General features: G+C 47.7%; 1 long non-coding RNA gene and 1 other non-coding gene across 3 annotated transcripts in view; both read left to right on the top strand.

Annotated features, from left to right (window-relative positions):
* The first annotated feature begins 11,248 nt into the window (after window positions 1-11,248).
* Window positions 11,249-27,838, top strand: part of LOC144941979 (uncharacterized) — a 111,273-nt gene continuing 94,683 nt past the window's right edge. Inside the window, exons 1-2 of one of the 2 annotated variants that reach the window (XR_013639301.1) lie at window positions 11,249-11,312; window positions 12,503-12,596. This is a non-coding gene — a long non-coding RNA (uncharacterized LOC144941979). Of the gene's footprint in view, window positions 11,313-12,502; window positions 12,597-24,495; window positions 24,586-27,838 lie in introns of those variants that run through there. The other variant, XR_013639302.1, reaches the window with a different exon arrangement.
* TRNAG-CCC (transfer RNA glycine (anticodon CCC)) lies at window positions 25,847-25,919 on the top strand. Its single transcript has one exon. It is a non-coding gene; the product is annotated as a tRNA-Gly (tRNA).

Below are 27,838 nucleotides of genomic sequence, written 5' to 3'. Positions count from 1 at the left end.
GACAGCTCAGCGGGCAAAGCGGGTGGGCAAGGGATGGACGGGGGGAGGGGGCTGAAATTGGTGTCGATTTTCGTGACAATTCATTTCCCTATTGATTGGGCCTCTCCGGGATGGATATCAACAGCATGCACGGAGCCACGTGACCGGCAATCACATCATGCCGCACGTGGGTGCTAGGCTTGCCAACTCTCGGACGCTACGCATACTTGCAGCCTTGGCGATGCATTGGATGGGAGCACGCCTCTATAATATCAGGCGGTGTATGCTTGGTGGCCAGGAGATGGGAGTATTGCAATAGATTATTCAATCCATCTGTGCGGAGCTTTTTAACTTATTCTTCACCACGTGCGCATGCGTGGGGTTTTCTCCGGGTTACTCTGCTAAACTCTCACATACGGAACCCATTTCAATGAATGAATATATTAACCTGATTAAACATCGCGAACGCAAGACCCTCATGGGTGAGTCTCGAGACACAGGCGGGCTTTCTTGATAACATAGCGTTCGGGTAAAGTCGAGTATTTATATAGAATACAGTTGTCGCTTGAGTCGGCGCTGACGGCACTGCCAATGCATGAGCGCAGCGATGATGTAACGGTAACACGTAATAATACGTCGGGATGTATTTTACAACGTCAAATTTTAATAAAACACGTTAGTCCATCAGCCCCCTAGAACGCCTCTGGCGCATATTTTCCAGCTGGATTTAATCCAGGGGGCTGGTAGATGTAGTGGCACAGTAATTTGTACACTTCATTGTGAAACTGACAACATGAATACGATTCCCGTTCACGGCCCAACATCAGTGGCGAGTGTTATACGAACGTTCCATGTGCACTGCCGTCCTAAAACGAGCGCTCCAGCATCTCTATCCCCTGCTCCTATGCGGATCTCGGTCTTGGTGCGGGAGAAATGACAGCTATTGTAACTCCGATGGACACACGGTTGGCTACGTACGGCACGAAAGAAGTTCAACACACAATACATTATGGCGTTCTGCTGCTGTAGGCTTCCCGGCAGTGACCGTGCTAGGCAAAAATGCGTATCGTCACCCTGGGTGATACGATTCAGTTTGGGGGCACGCGATAGCATGGGACACTTTATTATTTAGCATTGGTCACAAATGCAATTGTATCCTAGTTTGCATACATTGGGTGGAGCGTACGGTGCCGTGGTTTTCTCACCGCTGCACGAATTCGGCGAACTGGATTCGATTCTCGTCAGTGGCGAGTGATAGCTGAACCGGCCCGCGTCTCCCCGCTGCAGCTCGCCTTCACACACACACACATAAGTAATATTTAAAAATACTTTTTCAATAACACGCTTTAATGAAATGTACCGTACGAGTAATGGCAGAACTCCACGACTCCAGGAAGTAGCCCCGAAGATTGCCATAACGTAAGGAGTCGTGGTGATTTACAGCCAACGTTAGTTGAGCGTGGACAATTAGACCCAAGGCAAAACATAACATATAAAAAAGATGGTTTAAATTTATTTAATTAAAATTTTCATGATAGAATATAGTATTGTCATCAGTAAGACATAATTATACCAAGTTTGCAGTCGATACCACATTGGTAAGTGGGTTAAAATTTAGTTACAAGATTTGAGGATACGACAACAACAAGAACAACAACAACAGACAGAGTGAGTTAAATAAAAGCGTGTAAAAAAACACTCGCACTGACCAGCACGGCGAAGTATGGTCAAACAACACAAGACTCACGACCGACGTAGCGTGAAAGAGGCATTCGTCCAACTGTGACGGGTTGAAAAAGGTCTGCCTGTTGCCTTGCACAGAGTAGGTCTGCGAGACCTCCCTCTCGTGGAGGCCCTGTCCACCGGCACTGGGGTAGCGCACGAAACTTGCAGGGCTGCGCTTTTACCCGCAAAACCCCCTTTGAGACTTTGCCACCCTTGAACATAGTCGTACATCGAACGCGTGATTCCACGCGTGTCTCAATATTGTCCCAACCACGATGCAGATACGTCTTTGGGTTCCCCCCCCACCCCCACTTCTATGCGCACAATCTTTGAGATGTGATTGCAACTTGGACGCTATATGAATCAAAATCGCGTTGTATCGTATGCCATTAACACCGCTGTGCTGTTATTGAGAAAGGTTCGCCCGCAGGGAAGGCAAAGGCTAAACATACGAGATTTATTTTTGTGCCCATGGTGGAATTCGCATAAATGCCCTTCCTTAAATATGCGGCGATCTGCATATGGACAGCCTGCGGGTCAGTGTCGGCAAAGCCTTCAATCCCTGTGATGGAATTCCCTCGATTTCTAACAGGGAACTGTCGATGCGGCAATTACAAGACACATTATATCGCGTTTATTTAAATGGCACGAGAAGAAAGGTGGGGCTTAACTGCCACAGTATGACGTATTTTTTCTTAAGGATTTACCAAACAGCTAAATGTGTGAGAGAGAGAGGAAATGCTAACACGGTTTCTTAAAAATTGGTACGAACGGATGATCGTTTATAAAATGTCCTTACACATCCACGGCCGGGTAATGAGACATCCATTTCACATGCACCCCAAGGGATCATCGGTGCGAGAGCTGTGGAGCAGCGGCTTTTGGCTCAGCCATCGAACAAACACGGCGGGGTCACCGCATCGCGCGGCGCTTTCAGATGCACTTTTGTGGCCGTCTGGAACGCTCTCTCCCTTCCGATGTCAGGAAGCCAATGGAGCTACGCGCTTTTAAACTTAGATTGAAAACTCATTTCTTTAGAACTGCTTTTTTGTGTTTCGTTTGTTGCGCTAACCTCGGATTAGCGCTGTCGGCTAGGTGCGGTGCGAAAGAAGTTCAACAGACATACAGAGCACAACTGCACTATGAACATAGAGAGCTGAACCAGATTCCAGGCCGCTGCTAACATCAGCTGGTGAGTGATACTGGTAGGAACCTCCTGGTTACGCCAGCCCACAAGGGATTATTGTGTCCGTCCGTCCGTCGTGCAGGGAGGGGCTGGGTGGGGAGGGAGGGGCTGTGTGGGGAGGGTGGGGCTGGGTGGGGAGGGGAGGGTGGGGAGGGGCTGGGTGGGGAGGGTGGGGCTGGGTGGGGGGTGGGTGGGGAGGGGCTGGTCACCCCGTGGTGCCCTTATAAAACTCAACGTTTAACCTACTCACGCCGGCTTGTGCACGCCCTCACAGTCGGCCATATTTGCGGAATACACCACGCCGCCGTTGACCCTGGCCATTGACCGAGGAACCCAACGTTCCTACCAGCTCCCTCCGCATGAATGTGTTATCTGAACCGGTTCTGGGCATCCACACTCACACTCTATAGCAACTGTTACTGACCAGCAAGGTGAAGTATGTTCAGACAGCCCCCATGATTGGAACAGTGCGGGGGGAGGCCTTCATCCAGCAGCGGATGAATGAAGTGGAACAAAATAAGTGCTCATTTCAAAGACATGGTGGGGAAATCCACCCACATTTTACCAAACCGTAGAAGACCCAACAACGGATGAATAATCAGGTGTGCTGAGATATTCTGTGTGGATGAGTATATGCACCAAACACAGACAACGTGTTCTTGGTTCTTTCGGTAAAGTCACGTAGAAGGGAAGTAATAAAATAATAAAAATAAAACATAATAAAATAATTCTCACGACGTTTCGGCCACAACGCAAGCAGCCGTCATCAGGTGAAGAAAAAATAGAGACAACGTGATTTTGGTAACGCTGCATCAGTGTTTGCACTGGTGCACAAGCACAGAAGAAGAACAGATCCCCTATCACGTACATCAAGAACACGGTGGCATCACTCCGCTAATGGGTCTCATCAGCGGAGTGAGGCTTATGAACAAGTTCTGCTGGCTTATCAGACGTTCTCGGCATTAGCTCTCCATCTAAACTACGGGGTCCTGTGAAACGCAAAAAAGGCAACGTTGTACTCACATTCGGCATGCGCAATATATCAATATCGTTTCATTTGCATGACGCTCAATACATTGGTTCGGAAAGCCAATAAATAGGCCGATTGGGGGGATTGCTTTGTTGTTAAGTGGCTCATTTGTCGGTTCATGATTGAAATATCGCCTTGTTTGTGACTGCGCATGTGTACGAGTCAACAGCGTGTGTGCGTGGTGTGCGCGCGCGTGTGTGTTGCAGGCATTTGTAAACGCTTTCACCTTCTCTCCCAGGGGCTGAGAACGGCGCTGGAAAACGCCTTAATTGAGGAGCCGCCGGTTGTGACGGCGGCATCTTTAAAGAGCGCGCATTTTAACATTCGCAGCCGAACGGAGCGGATGCAGCTGCCGCCAATTAAAACCCATACCACGCTCTGACTGCATCACACACAGCACAGTCAAACACCACCCCTCCCCCCCCATTAACACATCCCCCGCCCCCTATCTCCCATCTCCACCCCCCCTGCTCACCCCACCTCCATCCCTCCCATCAACAACCCCCACCCCCATAAACACCCGCCATCAACAGCACAAACAATCGTTCAGCCCGAACCATTGAGCCAATATCCTCACGTGCGCCGCTCCGGTCATATTAATTTGGACTTAACTGTTTTGAACTTCGAGGAGAAGACGCCCTGCTGGAAATGCATGCGAGACGAGATTTCGCGCGCCTATCAAGAGCCGCGATCACACGCCGGCTATTGTAGAGCCACGCGCTCTGTTCAAGCGCCCACGTGAACGCGCCGTTCGTCGTACGTTCGTCAGATCGCCGCCACGTACGGACCTTTTTTTTTTATTTAAAATGTAAAAATGTTTTAAGCGAGAGATGAATTATTATCCACTCGTCGCGTCCACCTCTTCGATCCGCTCGTCCTCTTGGGCCGTGGCTGTAAAAAATAAAAAATTGAAACCGGAAAACCGCACGCGTGAGTTGTTTTTGTGCGTGTGTGTGTGTGTGTGTCTCCCTCCCACCCAATTACGTTCCACATTGTGATGCCCGAGGCGTCACGTTGTATCGAGGAGCAAGGCATGTTACACCCGGATCTTCTGCCAGCGAGCAGCGCACCACCTTGCGTTAGAGATGGACTATGGAACAGATCATGTTATCGATTCAATTCTAAAGTCGCTTGCAACAGGCATATCTTTGATATTCTCTACGAAGAGTATGCAACATTGTCGATAGAATAAGCCAAACTAAATTGAAAACACAAGTGTAATATAGATCTAGTTTTTGTTGTTGAAGGGGATGAGGTGTGGGTTGTGTGGTCAAAAGAGACCGCTATGAAAACACAAACTGTCTTCTCTTCTTCTTGGTTCATTCGGTAAAGTCACGTAGAATGGAATAATAAAATAATAAAAATAAAACATAATAAAATAATTCTCACGACGTTTCGGCCACAACGCAAGCAGCCGTCCTCAAGTGGAGAACAGGTCTGTCGAGAAGACAGAGTCCTGGATCTCAGCAGTGCCAGCTCAGTTATCTGACCCCTGGTTCAACCTGGCCACCCTCCTCCCGCCTTATTTCAATGGTCGGCACGAGTCGTCAATCTCACTGTACAATGCAACACACGAGACAAAGAATATCGCGCCATCAAGCAGGGGAGACGATGCATCACATTGCGCCTTCGCGAACGCCAATGCCGAGTGCTGTGGTTGAGCACCCATTAGGCCCCGAGTGTGGTGGGACTCATCACCATCCAGGCAACGGGTGCCTTTGACCACTCGGCTGCGTCTCAAGGGCCAGGTCAAGTGGTCGTCGTCGTTTATGCCGTTAATGACGAGCTCTGTGTCAATGACGAGTGCTGTGGTTGAGCACCCATTAGGCCCTGCGAGGAAGACGAGAGTGTGATGGGGCCCATCACCATGCAGACAACGGGTGCCCTTGACCCCTCCGCTGCATCTCAAGGGCGAGGTCAAGAGGTCGTCTTCGTCCCTACTGTTAATGCCACCACTCGGTGACCTCCAAGGCCCGCTCCTGGAGGTTCGTCATCACTGTCTGGCCTCCGTTTTCCCATGGGTTGCCGACTTCTGGATGCCACTCCAATGTCGTCCCCAGTAACCTGCCCTCCGACATGCTGCTCACATGCCCCTCCTATCAAAACCTGCTTATCCTGATTACATCTACAAAAAAAATCTAGTTGTTGGTCATATTCTTCCATGAATTATATCTAGCATCCGCTGGACCTACCAGTATTCAAAGGCCAGAACTGGGTTTGCTCTGTGAAAGTTCAACTATCGGATCTGTACTGTACCTGATACTGCTAATATTCGGCTGAGTAAAGGTAGTGTATGTTTATATATATGGTGAACTTCTTGCGTACCGTACGTAGCCAGCCGTGCTAATCGGAGGTGCGGGAGACAATGGAGGGGTTTGAGTGTAATTTATAGCCACTGACCATGTGCATTGTGGTCAGGAATAAAACTCAGACTGACAGGATACTGTAGTGTGACTAAGATTATATACACTCATATATATATAAAAAATATATATATTATTTGGGTCTTTCGGTAAAGGTCGCTTGTGTTGCGATCGAAACGTCGTAGTTTTTTTTGTTATTTTCTTTGAACCTATCTACGTGACTTTACCGAAAGACCCAAAGAATATTAATTCCTGCAGTCAGGAAAGCTTTAAGTCAAGATGTAAAAAAATTATGTTTAAATTGGGGGAGCGGTGGCACCGATGTAATTGCATTGCACTACAAATCCTGCCATCTGAGTTGAATTTCTGGCCACGGCTAAACATCAGCGACAAGGTTCTGGCCCCCATCTTTCACACAGACAAAGATCCCCCGTATAGCCTGAACAGACTATTGGGGCAAGTGCTGTTAGCGAGCACCTATGAACGGCCGGCACAGCACAAGAGGGGGTGGGGTGGCCAGCACTACGCCCGGCCGCCTTTGTGTTCCCAGTGGAGATTTTAATACATCGCATCAGGAACTCATTTGAGGCCGAGTCGACCTAGGGGAGACCCAAGACTGGTTCAGATAATTGTTACAGGTGTTAGCCGTGAGCGGGAATCGAACTCGGGTGGCCATGTTCGTAGCGCAGTGCTCTAACCGCTAAACTACCGCTCCCCACTTGTACTAACTTCGGGTGACCCAGGTTACGATCGCAAAATGAGACTAGCGCTGGTCTATTGAGTTATTTGCGTCGTTCAACAAGATCAACTGACACAATCAAACAACAAACAACTGTTCATAATCAACGATTTTTGGGTTAGATCGCATTATGTATAAATGTGTTGTAACCCTCCTCCACCCGACACGGCCAATCAGTAAAAAAGTGTCACGTTGACAAAAGACAAATAGTTCACTGCTTTAGCCCACCGGTGTGTTGAAGCGTAAAACCACAACATTTATTGTAAATGTTGTGGTTTCAACGTGACACTTTTTTACTGATTGCCGTGTCGGGTGGTGGAGGGTTACGACACATTTATAAATAACGCGATCTAACCCAAAAATCGTTGATTATGAATAATATTGGTCGCGAAAGCCTACGTGTTAAACAAACAACTAGCGACACCTGACCCCTTCGTCCTGCAGTGTATTGACCTGAAAGGGATAAAAGTTCCTTTAAAATATATATTTCAAACAAGCGATGTACAGTATAATGTTAAAATAAACAATTAAAATCACGTATTCGCGTGTAATCGTGTGCTAACGGTTCAATGTCAAACGCGTTCCAAAGTCAGGTCAAACGCGGCGTAATTCCTTCATCAATCTCTGAATCTGTCTGTCGCGTCTCAACTGTGAGTTCTCAATGCCTCTGTGCGTAGATAATGAACCAACAACAAAGTCATCACCCACAAGAGAATATCGTGTGTGTGTGTCTTTGTTTGCGTGTCACCAGAACACAAAAAGAAAAGAAAACACCGCAACGCTGTAAATTCGCAACCATCGCAAGTGGTCAACTCTAGCCCTTCAGCGGCTACGACTTGCTATTAATAAGCTGCGATTGATAATTTCACGGAAAAGCTACCCTTGTGCTCGTGAGTTTTCAAGTAATCTAAAGGCGCTCAGAGGAGAAATACAATCCCGGCCAACGCTACTATAACCGTGAGCACTTCCCGTTCAGTCGACGGACACATGCTGGTAAGAAACATGTGTGTTCCTTCTCCCTCTCTCCTAATGTTCAAACTTGCTTTCTTTACTACGCGTTTTCCGCACTCATTGACATGTTAATTGTTTTTATCTAACCCCCTCCATCTCTCTGCCCCCGCCCCCTCTGCCTATTTAAGGCCACTCAACAGAGACGATCTCCCTCTCTGTACCTGTGTTACTCTCTCTCTATGTATCTTGGTGATATCTGTCTGCTTATATGTCTGTCTATAGTTGTTCTGGTTAGAATTTTTTGTTGCTATTTCATTTATACCTGATGATGATTGCTTGTGTTGCAATCGAAACGTCGTGATTTTTATTTTTTATTTTATTTTACTTTTATTAATTTAAAATTTTTACCTACGTGACTTTACCGAAAAAACCTAAGAATATGGTAAGACACCATTGAGAATGTCTTGAAAACAGGGACAAAGATCCCCTTCATGACCACAACATTCAACCGGACCGGGTGCTGTTTGAAGGCACCTATTAAGTGGTGATATTGGTCACCGCAGCGCCCTGTGCAAGGCTACGTGCAGTTTGAGGCCACGCGATGTGTCGAAGGCTTGCCGAGGAGATGTCACTGGACAACCGCAGGTGCTTCTGGGCTGACTGACTGAGTTGGCTGGCAGATGCGCCACCTGCGATCGCCCACCGTGCTAACTTGCCGCACTTTAACCGCCCGCGCTGCGCACGTTGTTGTGAGCGTCGCTCCTCCCCCCTCTAGTGTTGCTGCAGGGTCGTTGCCTCCAACTGCCGAGTCATCTTTCACGAGTCTCCCTCCCCCCACAGAGGCCGATCTTGACGAGACTGATAGCCGTTATCGAGTGCCACGTCACCCTGTACTATTTCAGTCCATCTCACGTAGCCCATGACCGTGCCCTGTTTACACACACACACACAAACACGTGGAGCATAGGCAACAAAAAAAACTCGCATGAGACATTGGCCGCCAAGATTAGACCCATGTGTGCTGATATTAGAGACACGCTTAGACAATTATCCCTAATTGGTAGCCATTACCAGATTGTTCATTACTGAGGCTAAGCTGGCTGGACTGGGAGACGTACCTACAGAGAAAGTTGGGACAGAAAATGTCAAAAATTACCTTTTTGTTTGAATAGAAATGTGTTGTATCGTCAATTTGCATGCAACTGCGTTAGTTTACACAGTCGTCGGCTTGAGTCCAGCCACTGCTCACTTATTTCAGGAATTACCTGGAATATCCAGTCAATTTCCATATATAGGGTGCTTCAAAAAAACATTAAAACTTATATGGAACTATCGTTTTTAACGGAAAAAGAACGGATAATACACCCTAATATAATAACAAATGTATGTTAATAGCTTCAAAAAGTCAGAGTCGCCACTTGATCGCCATCATTGTCAACACGTGCCTGGAATCTTCTCCAGGTGGTCTCCAGAGCCCGGAGGCAACATTTATTGTGGTGTTGTTGCAAATTAGGTTTTTTCGGTAAAGTCACGTAGGTAAAAAATAATAAAAATAAAATAATAATTAATGAAAAGAAATCAATTAAATCACGACGTTTCGGAGGCAACACAAGTCTCCGTCTTCAGGTGGGACCGTCACAGCTAAATTTAGCGTGTCTCCATGAATGCTAAATTTAGCTGTGACGGTTCCACCTGAAGACGGAGACTTGTGTTGCCTCCGAAACGTCGTGATTTATTAAAAAAATGGTAGTTTTATTATTTATTTATTTATTTATTTTTTACCTACGTGACTTTACCGAAAAAAACCACCTAAGAGTATGAATCCTTGCAGTCACGAAAGCTTCAAATCTAGAATTGTTGCAAATTCTCAGAAGTTTTTACATTTTTTTGAAGCACCCTGTATAGTTGTGTCTCCATGACCACTTCCACAGAAATTAGCGCATAATGACAAGCGTGGATTTGTTGGGACCCAAAGACTGCCAGAAGGTTGCAAGCCAATTCAAATGTTTGGCCGACCTAAAAATCTTTCGAAGGATGAACAATATTTGCACGCAAACGCATCAAGAGAACCAGTTTCAACGGTGGCAACAAAGCCACTTGCGACCTTACGAGATGAAATATGGAGTCATCCAGCAGATCAACATTTATTCTCATTCAGCTTGGTCCACATTACGGCTGATCGTCTCCATTCTTGTTGGTGTCCTTCGCCTACATCGACAAAGGACCGCCACATCACGATGCAGACTGGCAATGCACCTATTGAGACCGACATGGCACATGAGCAGGCGGTGTGGACAATACATCACATTGGGCCACCTTCGTCTTCGTCGTGCTGATGTGTGCGTACCATATCGGCTACTCGTGTAAGGTTGAGTCCGCATGAGCAAAGGCCCAGGACCAAATATTTACCGCTTGCAACTGATGATAGCTAGGGCCAGGAATTAAACTCACGTCAAGAACGCGATGTACTCGCCACTAACCACCCCGCCATCGCGCCCACACATAGCCGACACACAAAGAGACCTCTTGTATACCTTCAACGGCCTGTGGGGGCAATTGCTGTTTGTGAACACCGATGAGGGCTGCCACTGAAAACTAGAGGATGGTTGTGGCCAGTAGCATACCCGGTGCTGATGTTTATACACTGCAGCGGGTACTATTTTAAGGCTGAGTCGACGTAGGGGAGGCCCAGGATAATTTGAAATATTCGCCACTGACGTGTTGGTGTGAGCGCCTGGGTAGACGGGCTTATCGCGCAGTGCGCTAACCGCCGCACCGCCGCTCCCCACCGCTAGCCGAAACGCACACCGCAAACACTTCATCAAATGCGAAAGTTCTTAAAGCGGACACCTGCAGGCAGGCAGTGCCATCGATTAGTTGGTGTTTCATCAGGAAGAAAGCCAAACGCTTAATCTCCCGCACGACAAAACGAAGACGACATCACACGCGGCGCTGCTCTGAAACGTATCCCGTCGATACGCGGCAGCCTGGCTCCATCCACACGCGTGGTTCTTGAGCGCTTTGTCCGCGTGTGTCCGAGAGCCCGGGCACAAGCAGAGATGAAGGAACGTGGTGGTGGAGTCACGTTCTGACCACGCGGTGCGTCCGTGCGTGCTGCGTGCGCTATTGAGTTGTTGAGACCTTTTGTTGGCAAGGGAACGGTGTTTGACCCACGGAGCGAGTCAATACAAACCACGAGATGCATTAGAGCCACCCCCCTCTTCATTTTTTTTTCAATAACTTCCGTCACTTGAGCGTCAAGACCGCATGGACAGCGACGATAGCGTACCCAGCAGACGAGTGCCTTTGGGCTCCCGCGGGATTGAATGCTAAACCCAGGTAACGAGCGGAAAATGTGATGCAGGAATTTGTCAAAGGCAACGTTTTTTTTGTCGTTTGCACAAAATTGTCACAGGTGTACGCACACCACGCGGTTTATCTGTACACAATAGTGGTCTGTGAATTCACTATGTTTTTTGGTAAAGGTTGGCAAAATTTGAGGAGCGACGGTAAATTAATGTTCGTCTGATTTTGAATTATCGTTCTATTCGTTTGTCATTGTGAGATTGTGTCATTCTGTTTTATATTGTAATGATATTATTGCACAGGCAGTATTGTGCTGTGTGTGTGTGTATCCTGAACCTAAACACGTTTTCGGCTGCATTGTCAGTCTGTAATTCCTCTTTTAAAAATATTCAGTCTGTAATTCCTCAGTCTGTAATTCCTCAGTCTATATTATTCAGTCTGTAATTCCTCTTTTGAAAATATTCAAGCGGGTATGGGCGGCGGGTATATTTGCAATATTGGAACGAAGGCATGGGGAGTAAATGTTTAACTTGGTGATCCATTGGCAGAACTTGGCGTTGGGCAATAATAACATACTCACGAATCAAGGTCCTCAGCAGATTGCACTGAATATTCAACTAAAGTTATCAGTACCGCCAAGACAAGGCCTCTATCCATACATACATGCATGGGCATATAACAATACAGTAATACACATTTCCATTTCGATTTAAAGCTTTCGTGACTGCAGGGATTCATCTTCTTGGTTCTTTCGGTAAAGTTACGTAGAAGGAAAGTAATAAAATAATAAAAATAAAACATAATAAAATAATTCTCACGACGTTTCGGCCACAACGCAAGCAGCCGTCCTCAGGTGAAGACCAGGTCTGTCGGGGAGACACGTGGTCTTCACCTGAGGACGGCTGCTTGCGTTGTGGCCGAAACGTCGTGAAAATTATTTTATTATGTTTTATTTGTATTATTTTATTACTTCCCTTCTACGTGGCTTTACCGAAAGAACCAAGAAGACACATGTCCATGTTAAGGTTGCATACAAGTTATTTGCACACGCAGTCATTTAAATGTGACGTTTAATGCGATTGTCTGTTGCCGTCGAAAGAGGACCATCCGTGTGCACGCACATCGTGATCAACAACGCATTTGCTGCATCATAACTTTGCTTGCGTGCCACTAAGAAGCCATTGTACTGACACCCACCTCTTCTGGATATGACCTTCGTCAAGAACTGCGCCTGCCTTATGGAGCCGTGCGTTCGTATCCGGGCGATGCTGCACACTCAGACCTCGCCTCTGCCACGTCTCACAGCGGGCATTCCAGGTAATGATTGCTTGCCGGGTGGGATAAATATGTTTCCCACCAGTCGCGACAAATCTCAGCGTGGTCATTCTCTAAGGACAGCGTGGTGAATTCCCGGCATGCAGCGCTTTGGACGCAATGATTTGTGGATAATGTGAAGTGACTGGGAGGAGAGGGGGGGGGGTAAAGCAAAATGTGTTGATGAACACATATAAGCGTTGACCTTTGAGTGTTGTCCACTCAATGTGCATGTGTTGTATATGGGCTAATCGGTTTTCCTCCCACATGTCTAATAATAATAATAATAATACGTATGTATAATGACATTTGTGTAACATTTTCATTCAAAGAGTCAAACTTAATTAAAGGCTTTGAGACCCTGCGACGCTTTCCTGATATCCTGGGGTGGTGGCTGCCTGCGATTAAACCGGGCTCTCAAATGCAGTGGGTTCATGGTCTCATGCTGCTGGCAATAACACAAAAACCCGGAACATTATATTCGCTTTTGTAACTTAATCTGGCAGGGTGGGTGGGAAAGTGAGGTCACTGGAACAAATTTCAAAAGTAGTTTTATGATATACACTTCCACTAAGGGTTCTCCAACATGGACTGCTCCACATGAGTTCCGAATTGAATATTTAACGTTTTATGCCGATAACAAAACTGGGATAAAATTCAGTAAAATAATAAAAATGTAAGGTCAGGGCATGACCTGGAACATTTAATTGCATGTCGCACATTCCTGTATTCTTTTTGGTCTAAGGATGTTCTTTCTCAAATGGTGTGGGTCTATAATGAGGCACATACGTACAATCGATGTCCGTATGTACATACATTTTAGCACAAGTAAACAGATTTGCACATTGCACGTGCACTTCATCTACCTGAGTTTAATTCGCAGTTTCAGCTGGCACCAGTGGTGAGTGATACCTGAACCGGTCCTAACCCACACCACCTTTCTTAACCAACCCACACTACTAACCTGGGTGGTGAGGTATGGTCAAAATGACTCTACACAGCATGGGAAGGTTTTCATCTAAGCGATGCGTTGGCAAGATCTCCATATATGTTGTAAAATATTTAAGTCATGTACACATCGAGCTACTGTATGTGGAAGATATGGCACAAAATGCATACATATGTAAATGCGCGATATGCATAAATACATATAAAAAGGGTGATCCATTTTACCTGTCAAATCATTGCACCTTTGGAGCTCCCGAGCGAAAATAAGATAACGTTTCCCGGTTTGATAGGTGATATATCAATAGCCTTCTCGGGTTCCGGTCACAAGTGAAGTCATTATCAATCACGACAATGCCGTGTCAATAATATGTTTACACGCCTGGCAGCTCTACCGGTCTGCGTCGACTTTGCCATTACGATCGCGGAGAGAATTTTTTTTTTTAGCGGCGCACGTCTCTTCGCCGAGCACTTATTCGCATTTGCCGATGCTTCGCTCCTCGTTAAAAGACACATTTGGAACGTTGGGGCGTTCATTTGCCCGTGCCGCAACACCTTATTAATAATAGCCGTGTGACTGAGACTCAAGGAGACCAGCAGCGAGGTCTTTGAGAGAATGTTCGCCCGTTCGATTACGAAGACAGAGGGTGCTAGGATCAACGGAAATGAATCATCACCGACCGTTTTCCGAAGCGAGAACCCAATCCCGCGCCTCCGATGAGCACGGCTGAGCTACGAGCGGTGCGAAAGAAGTTCATCGTACAATCATCGTTGACTCAACTCGAATCTCTGCCCGGACGAATGCCTGCCGTGTCGATGAACTTAGCCTAAAAAATAAAACCGTTTCATTCCACACACGCTGTTGGACGTGGAACAAATGCCAGCAACATTTAGTGAATTCCCCTGCGCATTGTGACATGCACAGAATAGAAAATGCACGTAAAAGGGCGCGCGTAAACCTCTATGAGTTTTCATCGCAAGCACTACGATCTTTTGCTATTACATTTGCCACGCGGTGTGCATGTCGCACTGGACTGACGCAATACGACCGGTGTGCTCTTCATTGCAAGGCCCGCGAGCCACTGCCGGCCCCTGTTGATGGCCTTTAGTGGGGTCCCTGACAATGAACAAACCCATCATCATCATCACCACCACGTGCTGCTGTCAAACCCACGATGGTTTCAAATGGCGTGGTGGCACCCTGGCACTGACGATGCATTATCGGCGAAAGTGGCTCCCTCCCCCCTTCCCCACCTCACCGTTGAAAAGAAAAATCGCGAAGAAACACAGCAGCAGCAACAACATCAAACAAACAACAAACAAACAACGGCAACCGCCTCACGTTCGCACCGCCGTCGAGCGATAAACGGCGTTGCCGAAGGCTTTCAATCGGCTTAAAATACGCTGCCAAGCTTAGCAGTGTTCATTAAGACGCTGTCTTTCCGACAGCTCTGTTTCTTCACCTGATGACGGCTGCTTGCGTTGTGGCCGAAACGTTGTGAGAATTTCATTTTATTGTTTTATTTTTAATATTTTATTATTTCCCTTCCACGTGACTTTACTGAAAGAACCAAGAATATAGCTCTCATCATCACCCTCATCATCACCCTCATCATCACCCTCATCATCACTCTCTTCCTCATCATCCTCCTCATCCTCCTCATCATCATCATCCTCCTCCTCATCATCATCCTCATCATCATCCTCATCATCACCCTCATCATCATCATCCTCCTCATCATCACCCTCATCATCATCATCATCCTCATCATCACCCTCATCATCACCTTCATCACCCTCACCATCATCATCATCATCATCACCTTCATCACCCTCATCATCACCCTCCTCATCATTCTCATCATCATCCTCCTCATCATCATCCTCATCATCTTCATCATCATCTTCATCATCATCTTCATCATCATCATCCTCATCATCATCCTCATCATCCTCATCATTATCCTCCTCATCATCATCATCATCCTCATCATCATCCTCATCATCATCTTCATCATCATCTTCATCTTCATCATCATCCTCCTCCTCCTCCTCATCATCACCCTCATCATCACCCTCATCATCACCCTCCTCATCATCCTCATCATCATCATCATCTTCATCATCATCTTCATCATCATCATCATCCTCATCATCATCCTCATCATCCTCATCATCATCATCATCCTCATCATCATCATCATCATCCTCATCATCATCATCTTCATCATCATCTTCATCATCATCATCCTCCTCCTCCTCCTCCTCCTCCTCCTCCTCCTCCTCCTCATCATCATCATCATCATCTTCATCATCATCTTCATCATCACCCTCATCATCACCCTCATCATCACCCTCATCATCACCCTCCTCATCATCCTCATCATCATCCTCCTCCTCATCATCATCATCATCCTCATCATCATCCTCATCATCATCATCTTCATCATCATCTTCATCATCATCATCATCATCCTCCTCCTCCTCCTCCTCCTCCTCCTCCTCCTCATCATCATCATCCTCATCATCATCCTCCTGTTGCTGCTGCTGCTGCTGCGTGAAAGCGTTCAGGCCGCGCGTTGAATCGTCGACGCGATCGCAGACGTCGGCGCGGCGCCGTGAACGCTTCATTGTAATTAGCATCAGGCCGCCCTAATTGCGTTCACCGCACGAGCAAGACAAAGGCAACGACCCCCTCCCTGCCCCCGCCCGTAGAAGCCTGTAAGAGACTGTGGGGCAAGTGCTATTAGCGAGCACCTATGAAGGCCGGCACGGCACACGAAGGGGTGGGGTGGCCAACACCACGCCCGGCCGCCTTTGTCTCCCCAGTGGCAATGTTTACACACCGCACCAGGTACTCCTTTTCATGCTGAGTCGAACTAGGGGAGGGAATGGGAACGGTTCAGATAATCGTCACCGTTGTTGGCCGAGCGCAAAAACCACTACACTACCGCTCCCCCGCAGCAACCAGACGCACACAGACCACACGAGCAGACCGGCTCATAAATACTGGCAAGTCACTTTGCACAAACGGGCCCGTAAAGGCTGGCAAACACACGCGCTGGCTACTTGTGCCACATAGATCTTGTTTTGATTGCAAATGGACTGACAGAGCAGCCAGTGGATGTAGCGAATCGGGGAGCACAGAGCTCACAAAAGTGAATGGGGCTGCTACAAACGGCAGCTATGGCAACAACGGCTGCCGATAGATAATACGACGCGAGCGAGGTTTGCTCATTGGGCAGAGCGTGAAGGCATTCACGCAGACCCACACACACACACATCAAAGATGGCACTTTCAGTTTTATAGACAGCACTTGCAAATCCTGTTAGCGAGCGCGTATTATGGCCGGAACGGCACTTTATTTTCCAATGTTTGAAAAATGTACCAGGTTACTCATCTTCGGCTGAGGAGCAGGGCACTCAGCACTGCACCACCACTCCCCCTACAAACACTCACACGTACTAGATTTGAAGCTTTCGTGACTGCAAGGATTCATACTCTTAGTTCTTTCGGTAAAGTCACGTAGGTAAAAAATGAAATAAAAATTAATAAAAAATAAAATAATAAAATCACGACGATTTGCTGCAGCAAATCTGGCTGTGACGGTCCCACCTGATGACGGATTTTATTATTTTATTTTTATTAATTTTTATTTCATTTTTTACCTACGTGACTTTACCTAAAGAACTAAGAGTACTCACACGTACGTCAGGGATACAAAGATCCCTCCTTTAGCTCTCGAGACCGGAGGTACAGGTGCTGTTGGCGACCTCCTATTATTGCTGGTTGCAGTCCACGATTTTGGTAGTGTGGCCACTATCCTATGCCTGAATGTTCTTCAACTCTAGTGTTGATAGTCACACACCACATCAGTTACTCGTTTAAATCTGAGCCAGCCGAAGGGCAGATTCAATGGCCATGAATCAGGTCCAGGTTAACCGGGGTTGTGTCCGAGTGCCACAACTGCCCACCGACCTACACACGAACGCAGCCCTCAGACCTGGATGTCACGTGCCTTGCGGTGTCAGCTCATGGTCCGACAATTGTGTGAAAAATTGCCAACCTTTAGGCAACACTTTCCCAAAAAGATGAACGCGAAATGTCTGATGCTCAAGAAATCGCTACATTCTAGGTGGTAATACAACACGTCCTTGTAACGATATGGTTTACCCACGTGGGGGGTGCCTTGCAAAAGAGGTAATGAACGTCAATGGGGTTTCACCTGGTTAAATAAAGGACATTGATTGAGGGTGTAGAGATGGCGGCACCATTGTATGTTCACGGTCACTGAAATTGACTGCGCGCGTCTGGTGCCGAGCCTGCAAAAAAAAACAGTAACTCAGAACACGTAGCTCGGCTCGCCGTGGGTAAAAAAAAAAGTGTCGGTACAACACAGTCCCAAACGTCCGAAGGAGGCACACGCACATACACGCCAGGGTCAAACGAGGCCAATCTCACAAATGAACAAGTGAGAGATGTTTGTGGTGTGCGTGTGTGTGGGGAGCGGTAGTGTAGCGGTTAGCGCGCTGCGCTATGAACCTGGCGACCCGGGTTCGATTCCCGCTCACGGCCAACACCAGTGATGATTATCTGAACCGGTCCTGGGCCTCCCCTAGGTCGACTCAGCCTGAAATGAGTACCTGGTGCGGTGTGTAAACATCGCCACTAGGGAGACAAAGGCGGTCAGGCGTGGTGCTGGCCACCCACCCCCTCGTGTACCGTGCCGGCCTTCATAGGTGCTCGCTAAAAGCATTTGCCCTTACAGTCTGTTAAGGCTATACGGGTGGAGCTTTATAATAACAAGTGTATGTATAACACCAGTGACGGTTATATGCACCGGCCCTGGGTCTCCACTAGGTCGACTCAGCGTCAAATGAGTACCTGGTGCGGTGTGTAAAAATCATCGTCACTAGGGAGACAAAGGCGGTCGGGCGTAGTGCTGTCCACCCACCACCTCGTGTGCCGTGCCGGCCTTCATAGGTGCTCGCTAACAGCGCTATCTTGTCAGTCCACTGCTGCGAGAGGGCCTTCCCACGCCGTGCGGGCCGTGGGAGTTTGGTTTGACCGTACTTTGCATCACTGGTGGGCTGGTGAAGACACGATCCGTAGACGTTGGAGCACAGTACATGGAATTTTCAACTCGCAACCACTGCGCTATCCAACTGGAGCTGTGGATCCAGTTTGTTGATCCGACGCGTGTATATTTTGAGTTTGCACGTCATCTGGGTCCTTCGGTTTGTCCCTCCACAGGTAGAAACGTGCGTTTAGAGTGTTCGGCTGCTATAACATTTACACGTGATAAGCCACTCACTTCGTTGCGCTATCAGTTGTCGCCAGGTGGCTTCTGCAAAAGAGATATACAGTTCAGTGGGCCTTACCTGATTAAATAACACATTCCTGCGGAAGGAGCTGGTAGGAACGTTGGGTTGCTCGGTCAATCGCCAGAGTCAACGGCGGCGTGGTGTATTCCGTAAATATGCCCGACTGTGAGGGAGGGCACAAGCCGACGTGAGTAGGTTAAACGTTGAGTTTTATAAGGGCACCACCGGGTGACCAGCCCCTCCCCACCCAGCCCCACCCCTCTCACCCCCCACCCAGTCCCACCCTCCCCACCCAGCCCCTCCCCACCCTCCCATCCCCACCCAGCCCCTCCCCACCCTCCCCACCCAGCCCCTCCTCACCCTCCCCTCTCCACCCAGCCCCACCGCTCCCATTTTCGGATGCACGACGGACGGACGGACACAATAATCCCCTGTGGGCTGGTGGAACCAGGTGGTTCCTACCAGTAAAGAAAATAGGAATAGCTGTAATACATGTAGCAACCGGGCACTGAACACATACATCACAGCTGATTTATTGAATTTCTCATAGATATTTCAAATTGTTATCCACATAATACTAACACTACATACCGAAGCCCTCTATTCGACGCAGTAATTAATGATGCACACTATTGAAAGGAGGCCGGTGACCAGTTGGCCGGGTGGCTCGAGACGTGAGTGCGAACAAGGCGGCACGGCGGCTCAGGAACCTGGATTCTCACGAGTGCCTGCGACGTAGCCTGGGATTAAAGCGGGGCTGTATAGGGGAGTGATTGGTGATGGCATCAGCTGGGCCATGAATGACTGGACAAAGCAAAGCCGTCGTATGAATCTTCTTGGTTCTTTCGGTAAAGTCACGGAGAAGGGAAAGAATAAAATAATAAAAATAAAACATAATAAAATACAATTCTCACGACGTTTTGGCCACAACGCAAGCAGCCGTCCTCAGGTGAAGAACAGGTCTGTCGGAAAGACAGCGTCTGAATGAAGTCCTGTTCTTCACCTGAGGACGGCTGCTTGCGTTGTGGCCGAAACGTCGTGAGAATTGTATTTTATTATGTTTTATTTTTTATTATTTTATTATTTCCCTTCTACGTGACTTTACCGAAAGAACCAAGACGATTAATCCCTGCATTCACGAAAGCTTTAAATAGAAATTTAACCGTCGTATGAAGTTTGGTTTCACATGTCCTCTGGCTAATGTCCAGCTGCGAGACTTCACCGATGCATTCGTTTTATTCTCACGGCAAAACAATATCTTTGGTGGAGTGTACGGGAAAGCACCGTCTCCATTGTGTAGAGAAGGATCGTTTGCGAGAAGTCCCGCGGTAGTTCTCTTCTTCACGTGGTGATCGCCGCTCAGTGAGATTTCCGATCGGATTCCTCGTCCCGATACGTGTGACGTCGGTGTCACTTTGACGAAAACAATTGTGTAAGGAAAATACTATTTCAATTAATCGTAAAATGTGTAATTACAGCCCTAAAGAAAATTGCGTAAATTATTTGCACAGCATCCCAATCCTGTCGAGAGAGAGAGAGAGTATCGGTATTAGAGGGCGACAATTTGGCCACTGTGCTGGCCCTCGCATTGAGGCCTCCTCGTGCAATGAGTGCTGTGGGATCTTTAACGTCCACAAACAGACGCGACAGCTGGTTTCACGTCCCGCTCTGAAGGAAGGCGCAGCTTGTGATGTGACACAAGGTGGGGCGTTTGGGCCAGAGGTCGCAAACGGGTTTTATTTCCTTACCCGTACCCGTACCCGGCCGCACCAGGGTCGCAAATGGGTACCCGTACCCGGCCGGGTACGGGTACCCGTTCCCTACCCGTACCCTACCCGAAATGAGTGACAAACGGTTACTCACCAGTGACTCACGGCCTACCCGTACCCGTACCCGGCCGCATCAGGGTCGCAAACGGGTACCCGTAACGGTACCCGGCCGGGTACGGGTAGCCGGGTATCGGGTAGGGTACGGGTATCGGGTACCCGATTGCGACCTCTGGTTTGGGCATGGCGATGTCTTGCATTCCTCTTCGTTAACTATCTAGTCATTACGGAGGCATTTTTGTGTTTTGTTTTACTCCATTTTTTAAATTTCAGAGCCAACGAGCATGCCGTATATATATACCTCCGAGCTCGATCTGCAGTGCTTTATGTCGATGGTTTTCCGTCTTTGAAAGCGAGGCCTCTTCCCGAGGGAGCGGGGATGAATATGCGTGGCCATGTGCATTCCTGGCATGGACAAGATATAATGGTACACTCATACACACACACATTATAGATAAATGGTGGGTGTATGCACGCTCTGATGTGTGTGTAGTAGAGTTCACGACTCTTGGACGCCGGAGTTGGAGGCACACAGGTTTATTACACACAGCACGGTTGTGGCATACAACTCTAGAGGGGGTGTCGGCCCCCTCACCCGGCTAGCTGGGGATACACGCGCTAGCTACTTTCTAGCCTGCCTCCTAGTCCTCCTCTAACGGGCTAGGGGAGGCTATCTGGCCCGACACTGGTAAGTCGGGCCCGGTACCCTGAGTCCCAGACCAGCGCTGACAGGAGCACCGGCTCTGGATCTCGGGACCACGCCGCTGGCTCGGTCCTGTTCGGCCCTGATAAGGACGGCGAACCAGGGGAGTCCAGGGCTCTAGCTAAGACGTCTTCAGTCTTCACTGGTTAGCTTAACAAGACCCCCGAGCCCTCCGATACATCCCCTTTTATACCCAACCCCCCGCTGAGGGGTGGAGCCCCCCCGGGTGCCTGGCGCGGACGTCGTAGAGAGCACCTCCCCTGTGCACTCACGTAGCCCCGCCCACTGTGTTTGTTTGCCCTAAGCTGCCATGCATAACGGGCTCTCTCTCTAACACCCTACATGTGTATAAGCGTCTCATGCAGAGGGAGCTGTGGGTCCTGTAATCCAAGGCAGCTGTTAAATGTCCCCGGAAGGTAGGTATGTCGGGAACAGATTACCCATGCCTAGCCCACAGGGCTTACTAGCCCACTAATAATACTACTAAAACGACCCTCCCATACACGTTCAATACGACTATGGAATTAAACAAATCTAGAGACATTTTTTTTTCTCTAATACTCGTATAAAAAAACACTGGTGCATTGAAGCCACACTCAGAAGACCATCCAATCACCAATTAGAGATGGCAAGAGTACATGCAAAGGGTAAGCGGGCACTTGATGTAAATTTTAATTTGAACCAGGATTTATTACACGCGGGTTTTTTTTTTTGCCGTGGGTATTTTTCCGTGTTTTTTAATTAGGGGTTGAACCGGCCAAAAAACAAATGAACATTTGAGAGGTTTTTTTTTTGTTCTAATTCATTATCCGGGTCACTTTAAAAAATGTCAATTCCCTTACTTTCGAGGTCCGCGCGAGACAAAGAAGTTTTTTTTAATAAAATGCATTTTTAACGCCAGAAAAGTTCTTGCATATTAACCCAAGCAAGAAATCACATGCCACAAAAAAACAATGCTGGCTCAATAACCCCAAGGAACGCATTGCCCACGTGGTAGCCCACGAGACTCACCGGTAGGGTGACGCGTTTGTTCACGGTAATCTTGAGTAAAATTCACGGTTGAGGTGAGAAAAACAAAAAAAAACATAGAATTGGTGGAGAGTTCATGCAATTAGGTGAGGTGGTACAACAATGCCTATATTTGCAAAATATATATTTAACTGTTAAAATAACCATGTAAAAGTAAAAAAGTTTAACTAAGTGATTCATTGAAGTAGTTTTTCCTCACCTTTTTTTGCATTTCGAGTCAATTCGGAGAAAATCAAATAAACACCCACAGCTGCAATGGCAACCACATCACGTTAATTATTCTCAGTGAAAATGCAGATTTGTGTTTTAGTGCATTTCGTGTGGCACTTTTGAAAATGAAATGAAGGCAACACCTAACCCCGCGTTTCTCACAGCCATTTCCTCCCACATTTAACGGCCTTCATTAAATTTCACAATTTCCATGACCACCGTGACCTTTTCCAAAAAGCACAACGCATTCGCTGCTCATGAATACATTGTGGGATGAGGCTTGAGGGATGCACCCACGAAATGTTGGCCTTTCACGATACAGTTGCCGCCTTCGCGAGCTTCTCACCGCAGCGATGTCTTTTTCATGGCCGCAACTCACAAAGCGACGGTCTCGCGAAATCGCGAGGGAGCGAGCGAGCGAGCGAGCGAGAGGAGGTGTTAGGAAAGGAGAGACGACGCCATCAAAGGACTAAATGGGCCTTCCCTGCGGAGGCGCGGGTAGAGCTCCATTCGAAGGGTAGCGCAGTCGCTAATCACGACAGCTGCGGGCACCGCTGCCCCGTCTCCGACACTCTGGGAGCCAGGGCGCACGCGTTCACGGGGGAAGAGCAATGCGAGCTGACGCACAGTGCCGGTAACGTGATCCTGCGTGTGTAAAGACAAACAAAATGGGATATAACAAGAACCCAATGATTTACTGCTTGTCCTATGCCGCCGTAGCGTAATGGTGAGCGCACCGTACTTGCAATATTCGAGGTTATACATTCGATCTCGCGCTGGCGCGATAGTTGAAACAATAGGAAAAGTTGCATACGCTGAGTGAGGTGTTTGTATGGAAACGTGAGACAGCGTGAGAAGGAAAAAAATGGCACGTTTGATATCTTCATTATGTGACGTGCCTTTTGTTATTATTTTCTTCTCCCCCCCCCCCATTTTCTTACCCCTATTAGTACTGTATGTTCATCCATCATCCTCATGCTAATTGCGATACTGGCCCGTGACAACTTAGCCCAGAGTAAGTTACGCGTTAAGTGTCAGTATCACCCTTGTATTCAAGGTGAAGAGGTCACAGGCCATCTGGCCTTTGCCGTTCAAGCCACCACACCTCACCGACACTGCCGCACTACCAATCAAGGCTGGTAATTATGCCAGCTTACAACGAACAAAAAAAAACATGTAGAGCAAATTACGGCTGGCCCTTTCTCAATCGAGCGCAGGACGAAAGCCTCCCCATGCAGTGTCGGTGATGTTGGATTGTTTGACCATACTTCACCACAGCCGTCAGTGGGGGGCTGATGAAGGGGAGGCGCAGGTAGCCCTTCGCCACTGATGTTCGCCGTGACGGGAAGTCAATCGCAGGTAAGCCAGGTGCATCGCGACGCAGTGCTCTGAGCATTGCGCAGTCACACAACCCCCTTTGCACGAACGTTCGAACCCAAGAAAAAAAAGTGTCCTAAAAAAAAGAGAAAAAATGAAAATGCTCCACACAGCGAAGGAAATCGGAATGAATGCAAGGGGTGAGATACGCAGCGATCTGGGTGAGCGGTGGGTGGAGGGTGAGCGGGGGCTGGTTGTATTAATTTGGAGGTGTTGGCAGGCTCCGGGGTTGGGTCTCGGAAGGAGTGTGGGCCAGGCGCTGGGCTGAGAGCAAGTCTCGCGTCCCAATTAGCGGTACCGCCTGTCACACACGCCCGAGGGGGGTCGGGGGTGGGAATGTCACGGAGAGGGAGAGCGCGGCGTGGTGTGGGGGGGGGGGGGAAATATGTGTATTTTGGGGTGGGGCGGTGGGGGCCGGATGGGGGTGAATGAGGATGAGCGAGCAGGTGACAAGGGGTGCGAGAAGGAACTGGGATTTCGGGGCGAGGATGCTGTGGGGTGACAGAAGACGGCTTCGGGTCAGAGAATGGAGGACTGGGCGGATGGAGGAGAGGAGAGAACATTGAATTGGAACGAGGTCAGTAGCATGACATGACGGTACAAGGAGGAGGAATTCTGTAGCTTCCTTCAAAACCCCGGCAGCATTGATCATTGGCACCGGGAGAAACATCGTTTCTACACTGGTGGGGGTCCGTGGCTGAAGTGATGCAGCCTCGTTAATTTCCGGTCTGCAATGTTACCACCATCAGCCGTGACCAATCCGCTGCCGTCTCTCGCAATCCACCTCGAGCCGATCTCAGGTTGCCCATCTTCGTGGCGGACGTTCATTCAGGTGCGCATTCATCGTCGGTGATGTCATTGCCGGTGCAACCGACACCTGTTGCGAAATTATTTTTTTACGCCCGTTTCAGATCACCACAAATCGGTACGCGCCCACGCCCAGAGCTCTCTCTCTCTGCTTTCACGTTCCCTTGAAATGTTGACGTTGAATCATCCCACGTGATCAATGCCGAAGGGGGACCGCTGCTCGCTTTTGGGCAAGCGAGCACGAAATGAAATGATAAATAGCTTCAGGCCTCACAAAATTCCCAAAGCCTCGGGCTGCTGACCCCTGCCAGGAGGGCTGCTGGGGGAGTGCATTTTTGAGGTATTGGGTGGAGGGGTTGAAGGTGAGAGGCTGAATTGTGAGGCTATGCGCTGCGTCTCGCTGGGGCCATGGAGGAGGTCGGGATTACTACCTGTCCTGGTTTGCATTGTTACACAAAAACAATTATTCTGAGGTGCTGCATTGGCAGTGATGCACAAATACCATTCGTTAATAACATTGCCCTAAGATGAAAACATATACAACACAGAGATATTGCGGTGCCTGAAACGTCGTCTATTTGATCTTTACTGCTTTCAGGGCCGTTGTAGTTGACGGATGTGTCAGGTTGTGGTTTTGAATCGTCCTCGTGTCGAGGTAGCCGCTGTCCCAGGAAATCTGAGTCTTCCTGGGGTATTCAAAGTCCCCGGGTTTTTGTTTTTTAAATCCTTTATATTAAGTTCGCTTGCTTGCTTGCGTGCTTGCTTGCTTGCTTGCGTGCTTGCTTGCTTGCTTAGGACCGTGCAAATCTTTCGCTCGTTTTTTAACCCACTTCCCGTGATCCAATCGAGCTGACATTTTCCACACAGACTCGTTGTGACAGACAATTAATGTTCGTGAAAAAAAAATCCCAAAATTTTACACTTTTTAGGCAAAAAAAAAATATTTTACATATATTCAAATAGAACTCATTCATCGCTTTGGCTGAACGTCACAGTATAAGAGCCCAGAGCGTAACCCCTCCACAGGCCGTGGCGGAGTAGCGCAGTTGGTAGCGCCTTCGCTTCCCATGCCAAAGGTCGCGGGATCGATCCCCGCGTCCTCCACAGGCGAATATATTTTTAAATCCTTTATATTATGTTCGCTGCCACACATATAAAGGATTTATAGTGAAAACTTTGTTTTTACGGGTTATACTTATTTAAATTCTTTATATTAAGTTCGCTTGCTTGCTTGCGTGCTCACGACCGTGCAAATCTTTCGGTCGTTTTTTAACCCACTTCCCGTGATCCAATCGAGCTGACATTTTGCACACAGACTCGTTGTGCGTGACAATTTACTTTCTCCAAAATTTAACACTTTTAGGAAAATTTTTTTTCTAATATAATTTAAAATACCAACGTGATAAAAATGAAACTCTTACTCATGAATAATAAAATAAAACCGATGCCACGCATATAAAGGATTTATAGTGGAAAACTTTGTTTTTAAGGGTTAATTTTTGTTTGTGTTGTGGAGCTCAGAGGTGCCAACCCTGCGACAAGGGGAAGGCTGCAGCATGTGGCCGCGGCGCTCGAGGCTGGGAGAGAGAGGACTACGACGACAAACGCTGCCTCGGCGTAACATTTTTTGCTCCATCTTCTTGGTTCTTTCGGTCAAGTCACGTAGAAGGGAAATAATAAAATAATAAAAATAAAACATAATAAAATCATTATCACGACGTTTCGACCACAACGCAAGCAGCCGTCCTCAGGTAAAGAACAGGTCTGTCGGAAAGACAGTGTCTGAATGAAACACCACCAGGCTTGGAGCGTATATTTAAGCTGGGTTGGATATGCAAATTCTTTTGTCAAGGCGCTCTTCCCCCTCCAACCCAGCTTAAATATACGCTCCAAGCCTGGTGGTGTTTCATTCAGACGCTGACTTCCCGACAGACCTGTTATTCACCTGAGGACGGCTGTTAGCGTTGTGGCCGAAACGTCGTGAGAATGATTTTATAATGTTTTATTTTTATTATTTTATTATTTCCCTTCTACGTGACTTTACCGAAAGAACCAAGAAGATGAATCCCTGCAGTCACGAAAGCTTTAAATCGAAATGTTACTGTATTTGCTTAAATTTTGTTTCGTCCATTACCTCAGTATTCCGATTTGAAACAAACTTACTCAACAAAAAACTGGCCGGATGTTTTACGGCATAGGCCGCATTTACCTGGTAAAAAAGAAATTGTTCGTCATTTTGCAAGCACCTGTTTGATTAGCAAACTTTAAAGTTGACCTTCGATGGCCTCAATCTCTGGTGACTGATCATTAGAATAATATAATAAAATTTATTTATATTTTTATTATTTTATTATTTCCCTTCTACGTGACTTTACCGAAAGAACCAAGAAGATTAATCCCTGCAGTCACGAAAGCTTTAAATCGAATTTTTTTTGCTCCGTCAAAGCACCGAGTCCACCAAGGCGCACGCGCTAGGCCATCGTTGCTCGAGACGCGAACGTAATAAAAAATAAAAGGTAAAACAATTAAGAAGAAGAAAAAGAACACGGGCGGCGAGCATTCGCCTTGAAGCGCCCATCGCACGCTCGCACCCCGTCGCGTCAGTGAGAAACGAAGACATCTCGGATCGACGCGCTCGACAAAGGAAAATAAAAACCGGAATTTGGCTGTACACCGCAAACTAATGCCCTCCTCGGCAACGCTTCCCGGTGTACACAGAGACGTCGCTACATCTTGACTTGAAGCTTTCGTGACTGCGGGAATTCATATTGTTTGGGTCTTTCGGTAAAGGCACGTAGATAGGTTCAAAGAAAATAATAAAAGGTAGTTGAAATGACAAAAAGTAGGTTCAAAGAAAATACCAATTTTTGTTGTTGTTAATTTATTTGAACCTTATCTACGTGACTTTACCGAAAGACCCAAATAAATAAGAAACGTCGATGTTGCAAACACCGACGCGGGGCTATGTTAAAAGTTTGCGCAGTCTCGCGTTCGTCCGTATACTGCCGTTTCTTGCGTTCATA

This window comes from Lampetra fluviatilis, chromosome 26 (assembly GCF_964198595.1).
Source record: "Lampetra fluviatilis chromosome 26, kcLamFluv1.1, whole genome shotgun sequence".
Taxonomy (NCBI): domain Eukaryota; kingdom Metazoa; phylum Chordata; class Hyperoartia; order Petromyzontiformes; family Petromyzontidae; genus Lampetra; species Lampetra fluviatilis.
Note: the sequence above shows the minus strand (reverse complement) of the source record. Positions and strands in the feature narration are given on the sequence as shown.